At 31.3% G+C, this 22,152-nt stretch overlaps 1 protein-coding gene across 10 annotated transcripts in view; it reads right to left on the reverse strand.

Moving 5' to 3' along the window:
- The window catches only part of LOC136985240 (brain tumor protein-like), a 79,057-nt gene that overhangs the window by 34,805 nt on the left and 22,100 nt on the right, over nt 1-22,152 (reverse strand). For 4 of the 10 annotated variants that reach the window (XM_067282486.1, XM_067282488.1, XM_067282482.1 and 1 more), the window contains exon 2: nt 21,848-21,931. The exons of 2 other annotated variants lie outside the window; for them this stretch is intronic. The gene's annotated coding sequence lies outside the window, so the exon portion shown is untranslated. Of the gene's footprint in view, nt 1-3,753; nt 3,851-21,847; nt 21,932-22,152 lie in introns of all 10 variants that reach the window. 4 more of the 10 variants (XM_067282484.1, XM_067282483.1, XM_067282489.1 and 1 more) reach the window with 2 other exon arrangements.

Genomic DNA, 22,152 nt, shown 5'->3' on the forward strand with positions numbered 1-22,152 from the left:
TTTATTATCAAAGAAGCAATCATTGCAGAAGCAGCACTTTGACTGCTGTAGCAACATTTCATGTCCTAGTTTTTCAATTAAGTTCAAGAACTGAATTTAAAGAAGTGTGACGTTTTTCAGTGGCACGGTGGAAAAAAGCTTATAGTCTTTGTTAACACACACAATTTATGCTATTATCAAGTGTCACCAGTAAAGAATGACAACACTAGGATCAAATAAATTAAATTATAGAGGTAATAATTAGATTACATGTATTTCTATTTTTTGGACAACATGATGGAGTTTTACAAAATGTTGAGTTATTGAGAGTCAAGTTTCTGGGATTCTACTGTATAAATAAGGCAAAATCAGTACAATATCCTGCAAATACTTAAAAACATTCACTAGTTCTAAGAATAAAAATGGTAGACTGACTGGTTTGGTTTAAGGCTTTACTCTGTTTCTAAGTGGTGTGATGTACAATCAAACCATTTAAACCCTCTGTTGTCAAAAAGTTCTTCAGGATTACTTTGAAAGATTTACCATAGATTATCCTAAATTAGTAGTTATTAATCAATGGGCCAAATTCAAGTGGAGAATTAAAATGAAATAAAATAAATTAAGAAAGCATATTATAAATTATTTTCTATTTTGTTGATGGGAAGTCACAACACTTAAATGTGTCATTAGTTCGTCAGATGAATCCTAAAGCAATAAAATTTGATAACTTTTTTATTCCTCCTTAGCAGTCATACCTGTCTGCTATCATTTCTGTATTTTACCATTATTGCTATTTATTCAGTTATATTACTTTAAGTTATTAAATTCTTGATATTTTCATATACTCTATGCAATTCAATAATATTGTTTTTATCTATTTTTTTTTAATAACTATTTTTCATGAAAAAATACAAGAAAACAGAAGATAACCTTTTGAACCAAGAAGGCTTATTTTCAGCTAATGTTTTTTAGTTTGTTTCAGTGTTTTCCATCAGAGTGATAGAACTGATTTTACAGCAATTGCAATAAACTTTTAAGTTACTAATCCAAATTCAAGCAATAATAATAATAAATTTACAAGCAAAATTATAGTTATTTTAAAAGTACGGAAACAACATAATTTGCAACCAATACTCTGGAAAAGTTAATTTCTATACAACATTCTGTATTTACTGCAAACAGTAGCATTTACTAAATTTTCCTAGATTATTAACTGTAGGAAAAACAAATATACCCTAAATCCTGAAAAAATTCTGAGTAATAAAAACATCTAAATTTAGGGTAAAATTTCCTAAATTAGCAACCATGCCACTAGCATATAGATAAATGCAAGGCAATTCTTACCATACAAATTAAAAAGCTATGTGACTTGATCATTGACACACGAGGAATCTTTACTAAGGTATTTCTTCCTGTAGGATGTGGATAGCTTTGCCTGTATGTCAACGAGTCTGGCATTTTCTTTTTTTAAGGTATGCTCTTATAAGCAAAGCAAACAATGTGTTTCCAAGATGCAAAAACAAGCATTTTTCACATGTAAGAGCATGCTCTTATTTGCATGGAAATACATTAAATCTTTTATTGTTTTATTTAATATTCTTGTACTATCAAACTTCTTTGAGAACCAAAGTCCAAAAAACCAAAGAAAATTATTTGAACATTTAGAAATTATAAAGATAAATAATAAAAGAATAAATGAAAATACAGGTACAGTACATGAATCTTGGAAGAATTACTAACTGATAGAGAGAAAAAAAATTAGCACAAACATTGAGCTAGAGCAAAAGAAAGGCAAAGGCAATGTAGATCTGTAAAAGGGGTGTTGTTAGTAAATTCTATTAGAGTATAGTTGTACTGTGAGAATTCAATATAGTTTCATTCAAGTTTACATCCTGGTTAAAATGTTCTTATTTGGTGGCATTTTGTCATGTTTGTATACAGAGTTTATGCTGCCTGGGGCAAGATATGTATTTGATGTCCTTATCCCCTAACATAAAATGAAAAATATTTTGTTTTGATATGCTACACCTTGCTCCTTTAACCAAATATTCAACTTATGCCATGTAATATAAATAAAAATAAAAAAATATTTAAAAACAGGCCTAAAAATTTTGCATAAATTTATGAAAATTTTCCATCCTGAGCAAATGCCCAGTTTGCCCATATGGTAGCCCAGTCCCTGTGTGTATATATGTTGTAAAGTTTTATTATAAAATTAATAACGTGTATGCATATGCCTACAAATCCTAAAAAGGATCTATGTATTAAGACTGAAGAGTTATGTCTGAAATGCATATCATAAATACAAAATTATTCTGCAAATTATGTCTCAAAGTCATTCTGTTTTGTGTTTAAGCCAATGTGATAAGTGTCTTTGGGAAAAGTGTGCTAGCACCAGGACTGTGGAGTTTTAGTGTTTTAGTCAGCATTGCGAAAAATCCACTGACTCCAACTCTTGATGTGGGGAGGGACACAATTTAGTTCAACCACTTTGAAGCTTAACTCCTGTGTTAAACCATCTGACTCTAATTCAAAAACCACAGAAGTTATTAAGCCTCAAACAGGGTGAACAAAATCGTGTCTCCCACAGACATTCTAACATTCATACATACAGAAAAATAAACCTTAAATCTTTTGCATATTTTGACATTTCAAGACGTCCTGAGTCCAAAAATGTAAAAATTTCAGAAGGGGGAGTCATTTTTTGATTGATTGTTACACTTTCCCTCATATGTAACAATCAGGAAAGTAAAAATTATTAAATACATATTTATATATTGACTATGTCATTATTTAGAGAAGTCTTTTAGCTTTGAAATAAAAAGTTTCTATGTTCTATCTTTATTAGAACTTTTTATTGAAGCTTTTATTCTGAGGTCACATGATGACATCAGAATTCCTCGGCCTATTTTGATAAGTCTTCTGCTGGTCAGAGTCAGACTTGCTAGAGTCAGTCGATTTTTAAATGACTCCATAGCCATGGCTAGCACAAAACATACAAATTAAAAACAACAGACAAAAAGCAATCAGAATAATAAAAAAAACACACACAAGTGAATCATTCACAATAAATTTTGGATTGTTTGCTTAAAAGAATGTACTGAATAATGAAATGACTTTTCAGAAAATAGGAACAATTTTCTTTTATAAAATCTAGATGAGTATCTTCAACATAACAATTTTGTAAATTAACATGTTTGGTTATTAATTATAATATACAATAATGCATGCAGAATATTTTTAAAACACACGTAGTTTCAAAAATGATTAAAATCTATAGTTTTTATACTAACAATATCTATCTATCTATCTAAGCATTTTTAATTTCGATTTGTGTTCCTCAAAACATTTTAATCTTTCAAATTTCAGTATGTTGGAAAAAAAAAATGGACAAAAATTTCAAATAAGATTTATTTAAATATAAATATTTAAATCATTAGAATTACATAATTTAATTAATAAATTTACCTTTCTTTTCATTAATGACATTCTAACTGCATTCCCCTATATTTTAATCTGGAAATGCTAGTTTATACAAATAATAAAATCATGTAATAAACTTAAGGAAATTATAACTAATTTTAATCCTTCCAAACAAATAACAAGCAGAAAATATTTAAAACGTTTTCTGAACAAACATAAATGTGACAAATTAATTCCCCCATTCATACTGAACATCCTATGTTCATTTCAATGCACTAAATTTCTCTTTCATATATAGTTTAGTATTACAAGCAATGTTAAACACATTGAAAAATGAATAAATATACTCACCTTAACATTTCAAATTTATCAACATCATAAAATTCAGAACTTCTCAGCTGGCAGTCATGACAGTTGACAAATTAAGTGTGACAGTTTATCCCATAACCTGTGCAACCATACATCTCATTACAAACTCAAAAAACCATGAGAGAAGTAACAGATTTTTGCAAGGGAAAGATTTACTAATCTGTGAATTATACTGTATGTATATGTCTTATTATTTGGCATTTTAACAGTAAAAGTTATTAGTTTGTTTTTTGCCATAATGCTTTAAACAAATTTAAAATTTGAAACTACATAATTTAAAATTTAATGGTATAATACATTATTAGAAAATATTTAAAGTAACATGGAATCTCCATGGAGTAATTCTTAAAAATATTAATAATAATATTCTGAGATTAAACATATTCATATGTAGAGCCTATTTTGAAAATGTATACAGTAGAATTCACTTCTACTTAATAATGATTTTCCACATAATATTTTCTTGAATTTCTATGAGACTAAATTATATATTAAATTGAAAATTTTGAAATGTTTTAATTAACCTTTTTTATATAAAGCTTTCCAAAAACAAGCTCACTTAAATAAAATTCTACTTTCAATTTCTAAACTAAACTAGTTTTTTTCTAGAAATTATATAAAACAACAATTATCAAATACAAAATAATCTAAACCAGTTAATTCCAGAATTTTCAATGTTTCTTTATATAATTTGATCTCTCATATATAGTAAAGTTAAACTAGCTGATATTAAAATTTTCTTAAATATCAAAATCAAAATTTCATAGTTTTCATATGTGCCAGTGTATAAGTCAATTTTTTAAGCCTGAAAAAAAATCTCTACAAACTAGGGATTGACTTATGCAACAGGTATAAAAATTTAAATATTCAACAGCAGCAAATGGAACAACACTCCTAACAATTGATGTGCACTACATATTGCATTTTCAGAAGGCTATAAACATTTCCATCTAAAAGGCATTAACTTTTTTTTGTTCCATTCCTGCACCAGGTACAGAGTTAAACATGCCAATAGATCTAAATCTAATAAAATTTTTAATAAAATACTTTTTTTTATTTAATTTTTCTTAAAAAAAAGTAAAAATTATGATTTCTAATTACTTGTTATAGTATTGGATCAGTAATCAGTAGTATTGGATCAGATTAGCATAGCAATTTTATTAGTATATTAATGTTTAAAAAAAGAGCATTGATTGAACAAGAAGCTAAAATATTAATGCAAGAGCTGTACAAAATCAGATACTGCAGCTTTTATGTTACTAGTATAAATTACATGCGGGCATCAACTGGGCAACAGCGAGTGGACAAAGAACAACTGGGCTACCAATAACTGGGGCCAGACATCTGAGTCACAAAATAAGAAATGAACATAAACAAAATACAAATTTTTTGTTTTCTTTATAAAAAAAAATAAGTCACCATTCTTTTTTATTGATCTACTACTCAGTAAGTTTTAATAATAATTTTTAAGAGACAAGTTGAATAAATTAAAAAAACAATTTTGTAATTAAACATATTTATACATATTACATTATACATAATTTGTTTGGTCCATGTTTTCTTAGGTGTGGTGCATTGGATTTTCCACAGGGTAGGTCGCTGTCGAAAGAGCAGTTGGTGAGGTATCCGGTTAGTATCCATTTGGCACACATGGCCAAACCATCTCAGCCATCACTGATGAATTTGCCTTTCAACAGCTGTAGGCATCTGGCCCAGATGGCGTTGTTGGTAATGCGATCCCGAAGGGAGATACCAAGAATCTGTCTCAAGCATCTCATTTGAAAGGTCTCAAGTTTGGCCAAATCTGTCTTGAGCAGGGTCCAAGTTTCTGATCCATAGAGAAGGATTGGCATGACCAGTGTACAGAACAGGTGGATCTTGGTCATCATGGAGATGTTATTCTTCTTCCATGCACACCATTTGAGTGAGGCAAATGCATGGGCTGCCTGTCCAATTCAAGTGTGGGTTTCTTTCAACAATGCCACTTTCCTCTCGTGGATCAGTTACCCAAGGTATTTAAACTCTTGTACCTGCTCAATCTGGACTCCATGGAGGTAAACAGTAGCTAGCAATCCATCTGTTGTGAGCACTATGGTTTTGTCCACATTTATTTTAAGACCATATGACTGAGCAATAGTGGTGATATCATAAAGCATGTCTGTGGGCATTGCATCATTGTCAGCAAGAACGGCACTGTTGTCGGTGACATCCTCAAACTGGACACCATGTTTCCCATCAAAGGCCTTCCTCATAATTGCATCTGCCACAATATTAAACAGTAGTGGGGAGGCCATGTCTCCCTGGCAAACTCCTGTCTGAATGGTAAACTCCTCAGACAGTTCTCCCTCGGATTCGCAGTTGACTAGAGGAATCTTTGTAGGCTTCCTTTAGGAGTGTGATGACACTTTATGTCCTGGAGAGGACATGTTCACTCTCCAGTGCTCTCCACAGCACAGGCCAGTGCACGCAGTCAAATGCAGATTTGAAGTTGATGAATATGACAACAGTCCATTTGCCACATCTGGTCCTTTCTTCTATAAGCTGATGAAGGGCAAAGATTTGATCACAGTAACCATGACCAGGACGGAACCCTGCCTGTTTTTCTCGGCTGGTTCACTGCGAACAGTGGAGCTGGCTCCACTGTTCGCAGTGTTTTTGTAACCTTGATTGGATGATCTTCATGAATACTTTGCTGATGATGAAAAGGAGACTTGTACTGCAATCTTGGCTGTTGCCTTTCTTGTGGATTGGCATGATGATAACTTTCTTCCAGGTGGCTGGTATTTGTTCTGTGTGCCATATTGTTTTGATGAGTAGATGAAGACGATGGTGCAGGATGTCAACACTAGCCTTGATCGCTTCTGTAGTGACCAGATCCAGTCCAGCAGCTTTGCCATTTTTCAGCAATCTAATGGCTGCTTTCACTTCTGCAATTGTAGGCACTGTATAAGGCATAGGTATCATGGGCTGGTCAATTGGCGGTGGGTCTACTGGTACTCCCTGGGGAGCATCATGGTTGTACAGGTTCTTAAAGAATTTCTTCCAATGTTGCAGTTGTTCTGTCAGCGATTTTACGAATGTGCCATCTGCTTTCTTTATGGTGTCGTTTGTTATTTTGGACTTTCCACTCAGCCTTCTGATAGTGCTGTAGAGAGTGCAGTACTCATGTTTGGATGCAGCTTCTTCCAGGTCAGCAGTCACTTTGTTCCAGTATTGCTCTCGTTCGGCCTTCATTTTCAGTCGAACATCATGATTAAGCTGGTGATAGTGCTCGTAGTTGGTTAACTTTGTTTGTTTTCGTTTGGCCACCAGATCGAGGCATTCATCAGATATCCATGGTTGTGTTTGCTGGTGGGCTAGTGGCCCAAGGGCTTGGCACAATCCAGTATCATCTCTCCTCCTTGTTTATGTTATCAGATGTGTCCAGTTTGGAGAAGCAGTTGGACAAGGCGGTCTGAAATTCCTGCCTGCATGTGGAGACCATAAGTTGTTTCCAGTCTGGTTGAGGTTGTGATGGCGAGGTCTACTTGATAGTTTAAGCTAGATCTTGGCACAAACCAGGTAGTAATCTGAGCCACAATTGGGTCCTCTCATGGACCAGACATCCTTCAGCGTTGAGCGGAATTGGTGGTTGATTAGGACATAATCCAGTACAGCAGAATCTTTGCCAGATGGGTTTTCTCCATGTGAGCTGGTGTTTTAGTAGATGTTGAAACCAGGTGTTTCCAATGATCAAACTGTTGGAGTTGGCAAAGGATAAGAGACGCAGTCCATTTTTATTGATTTCACCCCCATCAAAATTTGCCCATTGTTGTCTCCCAGCCGCTTCTGTCCAGACCAGTATGGGCATTAAAGTCGCCAGCCAGGACAATCAGCTCAGTCTGTGGGATCATGTCCACCATATGCTGCAGTTAGTTATAGAAGTCATCCTTGGTTGTGTCTGAGCTGGTTTCAGTTGGTGAATAGGTGCTCACAATGTGGGCCTTGATGGTGCCATGCACCGTAAGGACTGCCAAACGGTCCAATATTGGCTGGAAGGCGACAACACTGTGCCCAGCCCGCCCATCCACCATGAACCCAATGCCTGCCTCTCGTTCGTCACTACCAGAGTAGTAAAGCATCATTGTCTTATTGATATTTGGTGGTTGTATAGTCATTGTTCCAGATCCAGTAAGTCTTAGTTCTGATAAAGTCGCAATCAAAATATTGCATTTGGCAAGTTCACTGGCAATGATTTCTTTCTGGACAACATGGTGTCCTATTCTGACATTCCATGCAGCGATGTTCAGTCAAATTTTTGGGGTGATGTATAGTGTTTTCTGTTTATGGCCCACAGCCAACTTCTCACCAGCATCCTAGGACCATAGTGCTGGCACATCGGCTGCCCCAGATGCAGTAGCACTAGTCATAATCGAAACTTAGTCGAAATTCATGCGGTTTCTTGGCTGGTTTCCTCAGTTTCCTGGTTCTGGTCATCTAGCCAGAATGACCACCATCCTCCTTTCACAGCCAGGCTTAGGACATCCTAGGCAGAGTTCCTCTCACTTTGGACTGGAGTAAGATGGAAGTGAACAGTTTTGCAGATACATTAGTTACATTAAACATTTTTTGATAAAAGGTATTACATGAGATTACATGGGCTATTTAAAACAGAAAAATATATCAAAAGATTCTTAATGTAGTGCAAGAGGTAAAAATACAACCTATTCAGAATCACCAGTTTTTACTCTATTGTTTTCTAACTCAAATTCTCTAACTTAAAAGGTTTTTCCTGCCTCTTGGAGGTTTGAATTAGAGAAGTTTTACTGTAATTTGCATATATATATATATATTTACAATAAACCAAGGAATTGGATTCAGAGTTGAGCATTTATGTACCTCTCCACAGCCTGTTAGAAAGTTTATTGAAAACATGTTGGAAATTTGGCAGCATTTCAGAACACTGCACATGACAAGCATCACAGAGGATCAATCAATTGCAGTCAGCTGTTGAACATTATCCATTGCCTTCAGATTTTACACTTTCAGAATGTGGACCATACTGAGCAGTATCTCCCTGTATGGCTAAGGTCCCTGTATACAAGGCTGTAAGGAAAGGGGAAGTGATCCAGCCCAAAAATGATTGGCATGATTATGGTCACCCAGTTTCTTTATAATTTCATTTTCAATATTTACTTAGTTATTTCAAAAATTTTCTAAATTTTTAAATCTCCCAGAGTAGGTATATACATAATGTCAGGGATAAGGAAAACAATACTTTACTGATAACTTGCACTTTCTCCATATGGAAAGTCTATTGGTTTGGTTTGACAGTATTGCAAACTAACAGGTAATTTGAAATTATAATTGTATTTATAACATTGGAAGCAAAAAGTGCTCCAACTATGGCTGAATCTGTTCCTAAGGCTATGAATGTCTTCTATAAATAAAACATTTGTAGATTACAGCTCCAAAAGTGCCATAGTGGTAAGTCTTGGTATTTTTTTTTTATGTACAGAATGTCTTCCAATGTCCTGAAATATCACCATACCAAATTTGATTGCATTTGGACTGCTAAATTTTTCTAGACAGCACTAAATAGGGCTACTTTAGTTATGATCACTTAGTACATACAAGCATAAAACAATACATGTAGAAATGGTAAAGAAAAACACTAAATAAACTAAACCTTTCTCCTTTTATTAAAAGAAACAACAAAAGGAGAAAAAAACATATCTTCTAGTAAATGACAAACTCAGATGATTAATATTCTATGAAAAAAATTACGAGAAAAGCACACTTTTTAATTATTTACAATTTACTGTAAGTAAAATATTGTTCATCAATATTGGAAACACGTATGTGAATATAAAATCAGCTTTTTTGAAAAAATTAAAATATACACATTCATCAATATAAAAAAAATCCAGCAACAAGTTGTGTAACTTTGCTAGCAAAAACATTTAAAATTGCATTTAAAAATGACACCATCTGATGATGTTTTATTAACAAAGTTTTTTTTATATTAGTATTATAAAATTGTAAACACTAATAAGAGTAAAATCTTCATTAAGTCTAACCTTTCTTGAGATATAACACAACACAGATTCCTCTGTACCTCCTCATTCCTCAACTTTTAACCACCAAAATTTATCAATAATAATCCCCCTAATATACAAACCTCCCTGTAAAATTTTAGAAATTTCACAAAACTCACAGAAGTTATTAAGCTTCAAAGTGGATGAATAAAAGCATACCACCCCACACAGAAAAACCACTTAAAGTTTTTTACATTTCATAACATTTCAAGGTTCCCCTCCAAAAAAAATGTAAAAAATCTTCAGGGGTCATTTTTTGACCAATTGCCATATATAACACTTGCCATTTTACTTAACAGCTGTTATATATAAACAGAAAAAGTAAAATATTAATCTGTGTTTAGATGATAATTCTCTCATAGGTTAAGAGAATCTTTCATTGTTTAATAGGAAATGTATTTAATTGTAATTAAAAATAACATTAGGATCATAATTTTTTAATGACAAATTAAATGCTGATTTTGATTAGAAAATGTCAGATTCTTTCATTTAATATTTATTTGTATCTATCAAGTGAATTATAAGCAATGTTTTTCAAATGTTAGCACTTTTGATTAGTTTATTTCTGATTTTTAAGAACAATGTTTCACAAATGCATTAAAATTTAAATTTCTGGTAAAGAAGGGTTCAATTAGTTTCTATTCTCTATTCTTAATTCAAAATTGCATTGAATGTAATTGATAGAGCATGAAATTGCTCTATTAATTACATTCAATGCAATCTGCAGGATATTCTTAATAAATTATAATTAGGTATTATAGAACATAATTATTAAATGAATTTCTGGAAAATAACATTTTCAATCAGTTTTAGGAGTTATCAGATTACATTTTAAATTTAAACAATACAAAAGTATTTTTAACACTCCAAATAATTCACTTTTAAAAAAATATTCTAAATTTACACAAATATTTATCAAAATAAATAAAAACAAATTCCTCTATAAATACTTTCTTAAAGCTGTTACCGGTGCATACGCATATAAGATATACAGCGAGTGACAAACGTTTTTGAACTATCAGGTAGTTCTTTCTCAGGTCAACTAGCTCAGGAATGCTTCTGAACAGAGTGTATGGAATTCAACAGGATCGAATATCATTTTGACGAAGTCAGTACTGCCTGACATGCGCGATCGTGTGCTGGAGAAGGTAGCTGCGGGTCGGCATCTAATAGAGACTGCCAGGACAGTGATAGACTCAGCTCCTCCTTTCGGTTGACGCATGTGGCTACCTGGTCAGCACTATAGATGGCTATGATTTCCAGCCACCTAAGATGTTCCTGGTGGGGTGTGTTGACGATGATTGCAGCTTTATCAAACTGCGCCTCGACTTCGGGATTGGACGCATACATAGCAAGGGCAGTAGTGTGCCACCCATGTTGCATATCTGCTCGGTGTTCCCTTATATGGGTATTTAAGGAATGCTTGGTAGAACTGATGTATAACAAGACCTTGCCCCACCTGTTGTCTCTAATTGGGGTGGAATAGATACTGGGAAGTCTGGTGCAATCTGGGGAGGGTCTTTTACATTTCGTAGGATATTGAAAATCATGAGACATCTCCTGTATGCTACTTGTAACCTATGTTTGTTGGCTATCTGCTTACAAACTGCTTTAAGATATGGGTTAAACGTTATGGGAATACATGTCAAACTGTTGGGCTCAAAGTCGGCATTATCATTGGCAGTGGAGACATGCTTCAAGCATTGGTATCATTCGACCAAGTGGCACATCAGAGTCAGGTACCCATGCTAGGTTGCTATCTTCTTAATTTGGGCTAACTCAGTCATTAGGGCTTGCTTGGTTAATGAACATGAAAATGCCCTTCTGACTAGAGTGTTAAAAGCTGCTGCATTGTATGAGAATGGGTTGCATGAATCGGCTGGTATGTACGTAGGAGCAGCAGATGGTTTGTGGTATACTGATGTGTGGATGTTGGGTCCTACTATTTTAATGCCAACGTCAAGAAAATGGACCTCTTCTGTGCTAGCCTGCTCCATTCCTACTGTCAAACCGAAAGGGTTGTTGTTGATGGCTTGCACAAAAGATGCCATGTCAGGAACCTCCCTTCACATGATGAAAATGTCGTCAATGTATCTTTTATAGACCAAGATGTTAGGGAGGAAAAATGGGAGGACCCGGTGTTCAAGCTGCCTGATGACCATTTCACAAAGGTCCCCGGACACTGGGGCTTCCCATCGGTACCCCTCTTTTCTGCCAGTAAACAGTACCGTCAAACATAAAAACAGAGTCGTAACATGAGATGGGCCACTTCTAGTATCTGTTGGTATAGTGTTCGGTCTTAAACTGCATTAAGTAAAAAATCTCTAAGGGAGCAGAAGGCAGGAGGGAGCTCCACTAAAGGGTACATAGATTTAAAGTCCAAGACTGTCATAAATCGTGGCAGGGAGAATAGATCCCGCAGAAGGCAGATGAGGTCAACCGGATTGTTTATGGTGTGAAGGTAGTCTTCCAGGTGGGGAGCTAGAAGATTGTGAAGACCCCCGGATTGCACCAGACTCCAAGGTATCTATTCCACCCCGATTAGAGACAACAGGTGGGGCAAAGACTTGTTATACATCAGTTCTACCAAGCATTCCTTAAATACCCATATAAGGGAACACCGAGCAGATATGTAACATGGGTGGCACACTACTGCCCTTGCTATGTATGCGTCCAATCCCGAAGTCGAGGCGCAGTTTGATGAAGCTGCAGTCATCATAAACACACCCCATCAGAAACATCTTAGATGGCTAGAAACCATAGCCATCTATAGTGCTGGCCAGGTAGCCACGTGTGTCAACTGAAAGGAGGAGCTGAGTCTATCACTGGCCTGGCAGTCCCTATTAGATGCCGACCCGCAGCTACCTCCTCTAGCACACAAGTGCTGGAGGAGCACATGTCAGGCAGTACTGACTTCATTGAAATGGCATTCGATCCCGCTGAATTCCATACACTGTTCAGAAGCATTCCTGAGCTAGTTCACCTGAAGAAGAACTATGTGACAGTTCAAAACCAGCTGTATATCTTGTATGTGTTACACACTGGTAACAAGTTTAAGAAAGTGTAGATTTTACTCTGGTGCTGAAGTTGGAGTCAGTTCTGTATTCCTCTATAAAGTTAATGTAATGTATAACATGCAGCCATCTGTATAACTGTATAATGGTTTCCAGTCATTTGGTATGGAATGTGAATCTCATGTTTATACACCCTCTTCGATATTTCTAAAAATGATGATAATAAACTTGCTGTAATATGTTAATTTCTCAAAAGAATAACTTTTCCAAAAAGTTGTCTTCTTTTGAAATAAGAATAAAGGTTTTAAAAATTACATATAAGACTAACATACTAAGCAAATTAAAAAAAAAAACTGCATAAAGCAGAAGTACAAATACTACAAATAAGCTGGTAACTATTAAATTGGGATAACCTAACTGACATATTCCTTGATTATTTTCTCTAAGATGTCAGCAATTTAAAGCTGTACCTAACAGTTGCATTGTTTCACATTCTTCAATGATTAGTAACATTTTGTGGATTTTTTTAATTAAAAATTTGTTTCAAATTAAACCAATATCTATTTGATTATGTAAAAGATACAAAAAATTTTTTCAAATGTCTCATTTTCAGAAATTATAATGGAAGTACAAGCAACATTATAAAATAATTATTTATAAAATTAACAATAGATTTAAATATCATTTTTTTTTTTTAAATAAATTAATCAGAGTTTAGCTTTTTCTAAAAGTGGATTAAAACTATTAAAATATTAAAGCATATATAATGTTGAAGTATTTCACTGTAAGTATATCATTTGTAAATAAGTGCTTATTTAAATGAATTAAAATAGTACTACCAAGTAGTAAATTTTGAAAACAGCAAATTTGTTCATAAATACATTATAAAGAAGAGGACTTTGTTGTTAATTTATGTAAAATTGTAAATTCAAAAAATTTCTCAAATAAAATTTATGTAATTTCCTATTATATATCTTCAATTGATATGATAAAATCTAATAATTATCAAAAATGTTCATGAACAAATTTCAAATAATAAATATTTCATTATAATTTCTGTAATAAATTATTATAACAACATTAATTATAACAATAATTTTTAATGTACTAAGTCAAAAATAAATTGAATTTTTAATACTTGATTGTTTGCTGTTCTCACAATTAGTTTTATGTCCTTTGGAATTAATTGTATATTTAATGTATCAGTGCTATTAACAGTACAAAGATGTACAGAAGACCATCTTAAAAATAAGCATCTTCTGCAGCTACAAACTTTTGACAATGCTAATATCCTGTATTAAAATAGTAATGCAGCTCATTCTGCATTACTTCCTTGAGTGAAATCATTGCATCACTTTTTACCTGCTCTTCTGATTTGAATCTACAACCCATCAATATAGCTTTCATTTTGGTAAAGATATGAAAGTGTAGAAATGAAGTCCAGAGACTAAGAAGTGAAAGTACCATATTTTAACAAACTAACCCCAGGGAAGCTGGCATGATAGTTTAAATGAAGTTATAATGATGAATTAATTATGTGTTATAATATCATAACCCTTCTTATATAGAACTACAGTAGAGCATTGATTATTCGACCCCCGATCAACCGTCACATTGGTTAACCGACCGCGTTCTAGTCAGCAAATTCAAATGTCCGCTACAATATTTGGCTATGTCTTGGTTACTTTAATATTATTTTTGTTAAATTTTTGCGTGTTTTAGCTGGAAACACTGGCTCAACCATGAAAGGGAAACCAGTATTTAAACCAGGCTTAATTTTCTATTTTTTCTTTATTTCTGTATTTATTATGTGCAAAATAAAGAAATAATTTAACGATGATTATTATTTTAAAAAATTTTGTTAAGCTTAACATCAATGAAAATTCAATGCAAAGTAGGTTAATAGCGATATACTAATATACTAATTACATGAGATATACTAATATACTAACACACTATACTAATAATGTATTTTTTCATACTTTCCGGTTATTGTTTTTTCAGTTATCCGACCAACTTCAGTCCTCAATTGAGTCGGATAATCGATGCTCTACTGTAATTCATTTTTGTTGTCTTGTTACCAGTATTGTGGCAGAATTTTACTTTATCATAGGCAACATTCAGTGGGATCAGAAGTTGTATAGTACATGCCAATCATACTGGAACATTTACTTTGATTAGTTAATGTAAGGTGCTAACTAAACATATAAGGTAACTTTAGTGCCCTAAGGTAAGGCTACTAATGGTTGTATTCACCAACAAAGAATTGAGAATCAAAGTCAATCAGCCAGCATTCATTTTACTTTAAGTACGTAGTGTCTCACCTACTTAAAGTACAATAAATGATGATTGATTGATTCAACTTTTTGTTGGCAAATACAGCCATAAGAGGGATGAAATTCACATCATTTATTTTTTTTGTTAATCATTCAATCAAATAGTATTTTTTTGCTTTGCAGGTTGAGAATCATTTATCCAAAATACTAGGGACTAGAAGTGTTTTGGATATTGGGATATTTGTATATTTTGCATCTGATTTGATTTATATTTGTTTCACTTCATTCTTTTTACATTGATTACATAAGGATTTTTATTAATTTTTGATAAAAACAAAAATTTTTGCATGTCTAAGTGAATACTTTTTTAAAAAACAAATCCACCATAAACACATGAAAACATTTTTAAAAAATATTCACAGATATATTAAAACAATTTTAGATATATTCAGATAGTGATCAGTTCAGATACTTAATTGATCTGTTCTAAAAGAACAGCATGTTTGTTTAAATTTTAAATATATTCTTGTAAACATGTTAAAAATTGGAATTGAAATATACTCAAATATAAAAAAGTAATACATTTTATTTACATATACTGCTCAAAGTTTTTTCATCCTAGTAGAGCCTGAGAACACCAACATTCTCAGTGGTTTGCAGAATTTCCCATTTGTAGCACATTATGTCAACATTCAAGATGATTTTTGAGGTTTTTGGAATATCAGATAAAAGATTTTCAACCTGTATTACCATATTTTTAGTAATTATGATGTTAAAAGAAAAACTTTTTAATTTGTCTATGTTTTTCTAAAAATGTCAGATAATTTATTTTGTTATATAGTGCAATCATCACAATGATAATAGCTAGTTTGCACATTGGTATTTTTCATTATAAAATGCTTTGATATAACTTTATGGGCAGGCATAATGTTATAATGGGAGACTTTGCTTATTCTTATAAGCTTACATCATAAAATAATGTTATAATGGTAGCCAATCAGATCAGTTGCTAGTTTATAATGAAGCCAATAAGATGTAGCAAAAGTTTAATATCACTCTCCAAAAATTGATTAGCCAAGATGTGAAATGATCTGTAGAAAATAACTGAAACACTATTATCTTAGAAACTGAAATGTCAGTTAACTGCCCATGGTAAACTGGCACACTGGTTTATGATAGATGTGAGAAGAAAAATTTCTGGTTTCTATCATTTAAATTGGCATGCCACTTAACAGTGCTATATTTTTGCACATTATCTGGTATTTTGTCAGATATAAATTAAAAGAGTGCAATTTTTTGGGTGTTATTATGATAAAGAACTTACTTTTTTTGCTTGCCAATTATGAGGCTGTTTTCATCTTACTGTCATGAAGGCAGATGAGAACAAGTCTTATATTGATAATGGCTCTATTACAGGAACAAATTTGTAATGTACTAGTACCAGGTCTTGCCAAAAAAAAAAAAAAAAAACATTACCTTCCTCTTGGGTCAATCATAAAAGATTTTTGTCTTGGTGAAGATGCTGATTTCCATAGTGAGGTGCATTTGTGCTCTGCATATGAAGTAAAAAACATTGATTTTTCACTGACAGTAATCATTCAATTTAACATATCTAGTTTTTAACTGTGTCAATCAGTCCTACAATAATGAATAAATAAATATTCTTCACAATGTTCTGAGGAAGTTAACAGATGTGCAATGAGAACAGAAGTTAAAAATGCATAAATGACTTAAAAATTAAGTGTATTTTTACGTCATTATGAAGAATGGCATATATAGAGCCACGTGAAAAAAATTTTCAAAATGTTGACCAAATCAGATCATCTATTAATTTTCTACTGTCCCTCTTGATCTCATCATGAACTCAAAAAATCATTTTGTTGTTTGTTACTGAAGTTGGCAATTAGGATAAGATTTGTCCTTTGTAGATTCATGTCCTTTATAACACTTATGCCACTCATGCACTTATGCCATTACCGTATGTTTCTTTAAGCAGATTAAATGTTTCAGTATAATTTTTACCGAAATTTAACAAATTTAATATTAATTTATTGTTTGAGATGTGTCATTTCAGAATTCTGATTCCAGTACTTTAATGCTTTGTGTTCTAATTCATCTGAATATAAGCATTACCATTTACTGAATAAGTATAAAGCTGTGTTTACACAGTTAATCTTTCTAGCCACACTGGCAACCATAAGCAGTGCTGTTGCATATTACAGAAGATGACTGTTTTCACAGCTGAACAGATCATAGTCTACATTAAGACATTATCTGAAGCAAAGCAAACAACTTTTTAAACATATAACTTACCCTCAATCCCTAAATTTTCAAACGCAGGCTATATATAAAAATGTCTGAAGCTGGCTACTGAACAGGGTCGAAAATGTTTGGGCTTTTCGTCTTTCAACATCAAGTGGCTGCTAGAAACATGAAAGATACTGTTGATTACTAACAAATTTTCACGAATTTCTCTCCAAGACTAAGTATTTTCAACAATAGTCTATAAAGATGACATTTCATAAAGAATCATATTGCTCAATCTGTTTGATATAACAAGCTCCAAAGCAATATTTCAACAGACTGTCATCTTTCTACATCACTATATTTAACACTTTATTGGAATGCACTTGTAACCAGCACAAACTAGTTTGTTGTCAGTTGCACTTTGCAATTGTAATCATACACAGTTCAGAGGAAATTTATTAAACAGCTACAGTAGTGAGCTGGTTGTGGTTGCTGGCATGGCTAGAAAGAGTAACTGTGTAAACATAGCTTAAAATAACTAAGATCTAACTGACATGTTTTTAAAAAATGTTCAAATGCACATGCCTGTAATTATAGCCATTACTACGCAACATCAAAAGTTTAGTTTCATATAACCAATTCCTAGGGGAAAAAAATTCTGGAAAAAACAAAGCACAAGGAAAAAAAAAAGTTTTAAAAATACACACATGATTTTTTTCAGATGAAAACTGATGAATCTAAAAAATTATATTCATTGTCAGTATATTTTATATTATGCAGTTATAGTGAGTAAGACAGCTATAGATAATTAACATAAAATTAATGATAAATTAAGTACAATAAATTTCTTCTGACTTATTTGATAACTAAATAACTTCTTATATATGAATTTGTATGTTTAAACTCCAAATAATTTGATTGATATTCAACTTCAAAGTTAAAAAACATTTTATGCCCACTGATCTTAAATCTAGTCATATTGACAACTCCAATTTAAAATAATTTATGCAAGAGAATATTAACAGGATAGGCATCATAGAGATTGTAAGAGACCTAATAAAATCTACATCATAGCCGATTTGAAATAATGTGTATTTTAGATATGATTCTACAAAAAATTAGAAATGCTAATATCAACCAACAACTAACAATTAGAATAAAATAATCAGTTGGCTAGTATTATAAAGTAGAATTTTAGACTTGTGTTTATGTAATAGGCTTCCTGATTCTTGAATTCTCCATAACCAGGAAACATTATTGGAGATACAATAGTGAACCGAAAATCAAATCAGATTTTGTCTGGTTTGCTCCTTCATTCGGCTTGTTAATTATTCATTGTTTACTTACTAATCAATGTCTTAATAACAATTTTATGAACTGAACTAAAATACTGTGAAAAATATTTAAAAATATAATTACTTTAATAAAAACTGCTTTAAATCTTTCTTTTATATTTATAGTATAAAGGAAAGAGTTATTATGTGTTCTCTTGTGTATCTCATGTCTTTCTTGTTAAATATTCCTATATTTAAGAAGAAAAAGACGTAAGAGGTAGAATATAAAATTGTTTATTTGGAAGTGATATTTGACAAATGTTAAAAGATTTTAACATACTGATACAAAAAATATTTGCATGCTACATAATGATAATAGTTTAATAAATTTAAACTATTATGAAATATGGCAAACAGTTATCTCAACCAATTCACTAATTTATAAACCCACTATAAATAAGAAAAAAAAAATGCATTGGTAGCACATTTTAATGTATTGCTCAAAAGGAAAAATATAAAATAATAATAAAATGGTAAAATTTTAAATTCTATATCATATGTTACAGAAAAAGTAGTTAATGATTTTATAACAGAATTTTAAGTATTAAACATTATGGATTTTACAAAAAAAAACAAAAAAACACACACACAGTTTTCAAACAGCTCTATTCAAAAACCATCATACATTTCAGATTATTATATACTTTAAATATCTCCATAGAAAAATAATTTTGGTACATTGTATAATTTTTAAAACAAAATTAAAATTATTTAGCCAAACTAATTATATTGAAATTCTTCCGAGACTGCATAATGTTCAAAACACAAAAAACTACTAAACACCTCGTAAACATGCAGCCAAATTTATTAACTTCGAACGTTTTTGGTCATATTGAATGACCTTTCTCAAGAAGAACACTGTGAAATTCGAACACAGTACAAAAGCATAAACGAATAGGCTTTTCAGACATTTTTGAATGGTGTTCCATTGAAGAATTACGTGTGCCAGCTTTAGCGATAGCTAAATATTAAAATATGAGCGGAAAAATAAAGAAAAAAGTGTTCGAATTTCACAGTGTTCTTCTTGAGAATGGTCATTCAACATGACTGAAAACATTCGAAGTTAATAAATTTGGCTGCATGTTTACAAGGTGTGAGTAGTTTTTTTGTGTTTTAATTATATTGATTACAACAATAATAATAATAATCTCAATCTCTAATAATGATATTATGTATCTTAATTTATATTAATTATTTATTCTGTATTCATGAGGAATATTTTATTTGTATGAAATCTGATTTAGTTAGTTTGTCCACTTATTTGACTTATAGGTTTTTTTTAAACATGCAAAAAAGAATTTTTGATATAGATAGTAGTAGTTTCACAAAATTAAAAAATAATGACATTAGAAAACTAATATCTACAAAAGCCTTATATAAATAAAAAAACCAAATTCTTAGCCAATGACACAAGAAGACTAGTATCATATCCTGGTCTAAAATCACTTATAGGTGTACATTGAAGATTTATACCTATCAAGATACTCATGAACTGTGTTGAAGTTAAATCATTTAACATGAAGTATCATTAAATACAATTTAATCATGTACAACAACCTACTTTTCAATGTACTTTCAACTATTTTAATGTTAACATCTTCAGGAATTGTAATTATTAAAAACAATATCATCATCAATTTAAGGTACTTTAATTTGAACTTATTTAATACCAATAAACACCTTAAAGAACCATAAATAACTCCAGAACTAATCATTGACAATAGGACCAATGTTTTCAATCCTAGACATAGATCTTCTGTAGGTCAAAGATTTTGAATTGAAATGCTTTTTGAATATTGTTGAAATCAATGCATTTCAGATATCATTCCATTTTTGAATGTTTTATTTTTTGAATGCATTTATAACTTTAAATTTGGTGTGAGGCATCAATATCACAAAATTAAATGATAAAACATTTTAAAAGCCCTCACACTAAAGGATATTGATGGCTCATATCAAATTTAAATTTATAAATGCATTCAAAAACTGAACATATTAAAAAATGCATCAATATTTGAAAATTATACCAATTCAAAATCTTTGACCTGAAGATAATCCATGGATAAGATCAAAATCATTAGTCCTACTTTTCATGATTAGTTACTGAAGTTATTTATGGTTGTTTAAAGCATTTTTTTGGTTATGTACTTCAGTTACACTCCAGTTCTCTAGACTGGAGTGTAACGTATTTGTCTTAAAATCTGAAAAACAGATTATATTTGTATTTGTGCATTAGTGTTTGCGTACACACATATATGAGCCATGCATATATAAAAATATTTATGTTCTACCCTAGAAAAACTCATGCAGAAATTTGCAAAGACAATATACTAGGCAATATATTAAAGGGACACATGGGTGCAAATTTCAACCTATACAGTACATCAAGATACTTAAGAAAACTATAACAACACCAAGCAGATGTTTTGATGAGTGTGCCAGTAAAATGACTGAAAATATGTATATCAGTATCAAACTCTCTTACTTAAACAGAAGAAAAGTATTTCTAAAACTTTCCATTTATTTTTAAAAAATTATGAATTTGTTTTTTTATAGCCAAACCTTACAGTACATAATTAAATTACTTCTTCATGATTTTCATAATTAAAAAAAATATAACAAATAATCTAAATATGAAATTAAAATTCAATAATTTCCTGAAAAATTAATGAATTTTTAGAGAATTTTCAAAATTGAAAAATTGCAAAAAATGAAAAACTATGAACACACAAAAATACTATTTTAATAGTATTTTTTTTTTAGCTATGAACACACAGAAATACTATTTTAATAGTATTTTTGTGTGTTCATAGCTAAAAAAATTTCTCTAGATTTTCTTTTCATAACAGATTTATAGTAAGAAAATCAAAATCAGTAACTAGAAAAATTAGTAATAATTTCTAGGAAAAAAAAAAAAATGTATTACAAAAAACTAACTTTCGATTTTGTTACAAACTTTTAAAAATTTCTTTCAAACAATCTTCACAAATTTTTATTTCTACAATATAAAATTTTTGTACGTAAAAATTTCAGAATACATTGAATAGTTTCTACTGGATTTTAATTTGTAAGATTTTTTTACTATAAAAATTAAAACTATATATTTATAATATATAAAATGAAATTACTTTTGTCAGCGATGGCTTGTCTACATATGGATCAAAAGATCAATGGTTACAATCATACAAAGAACCAAAAGTTAGTCCACCAAGCTGTAAAAAATTAAAAGTATTAAATTAATTAAAAATTGTTATTTAAAAAATTTATTGAAAACTTTAAAAACTGAAAATTTAATCATTTCTTAAAAAATGATTTAGAATTAATCATTTTACATAATTTACTAAATTATGGATTCATAGCAAATATTTCAGCATGATGAACTGAATGAACTATTTTATATCTTATAATTATACTTTTCTCAATTTGGTATGAA

The sequence above is a fragment of the Centruroides vittatus genome, unplaced genomic scaffold, assembly GCF_030686945.1.
Source record: "Centruroides vittatus isolate TY-2023 unplaced genomic scaffold, ASM3068694v2 contig_956, whole genome shotgun sequence".
NCBI classification, from domain to species: Eukaryota; Metazoa; Arthropoda; class Arachnida; order Scorpiones; family Buthidae; genus Centruroides; species Centruroides vittatus.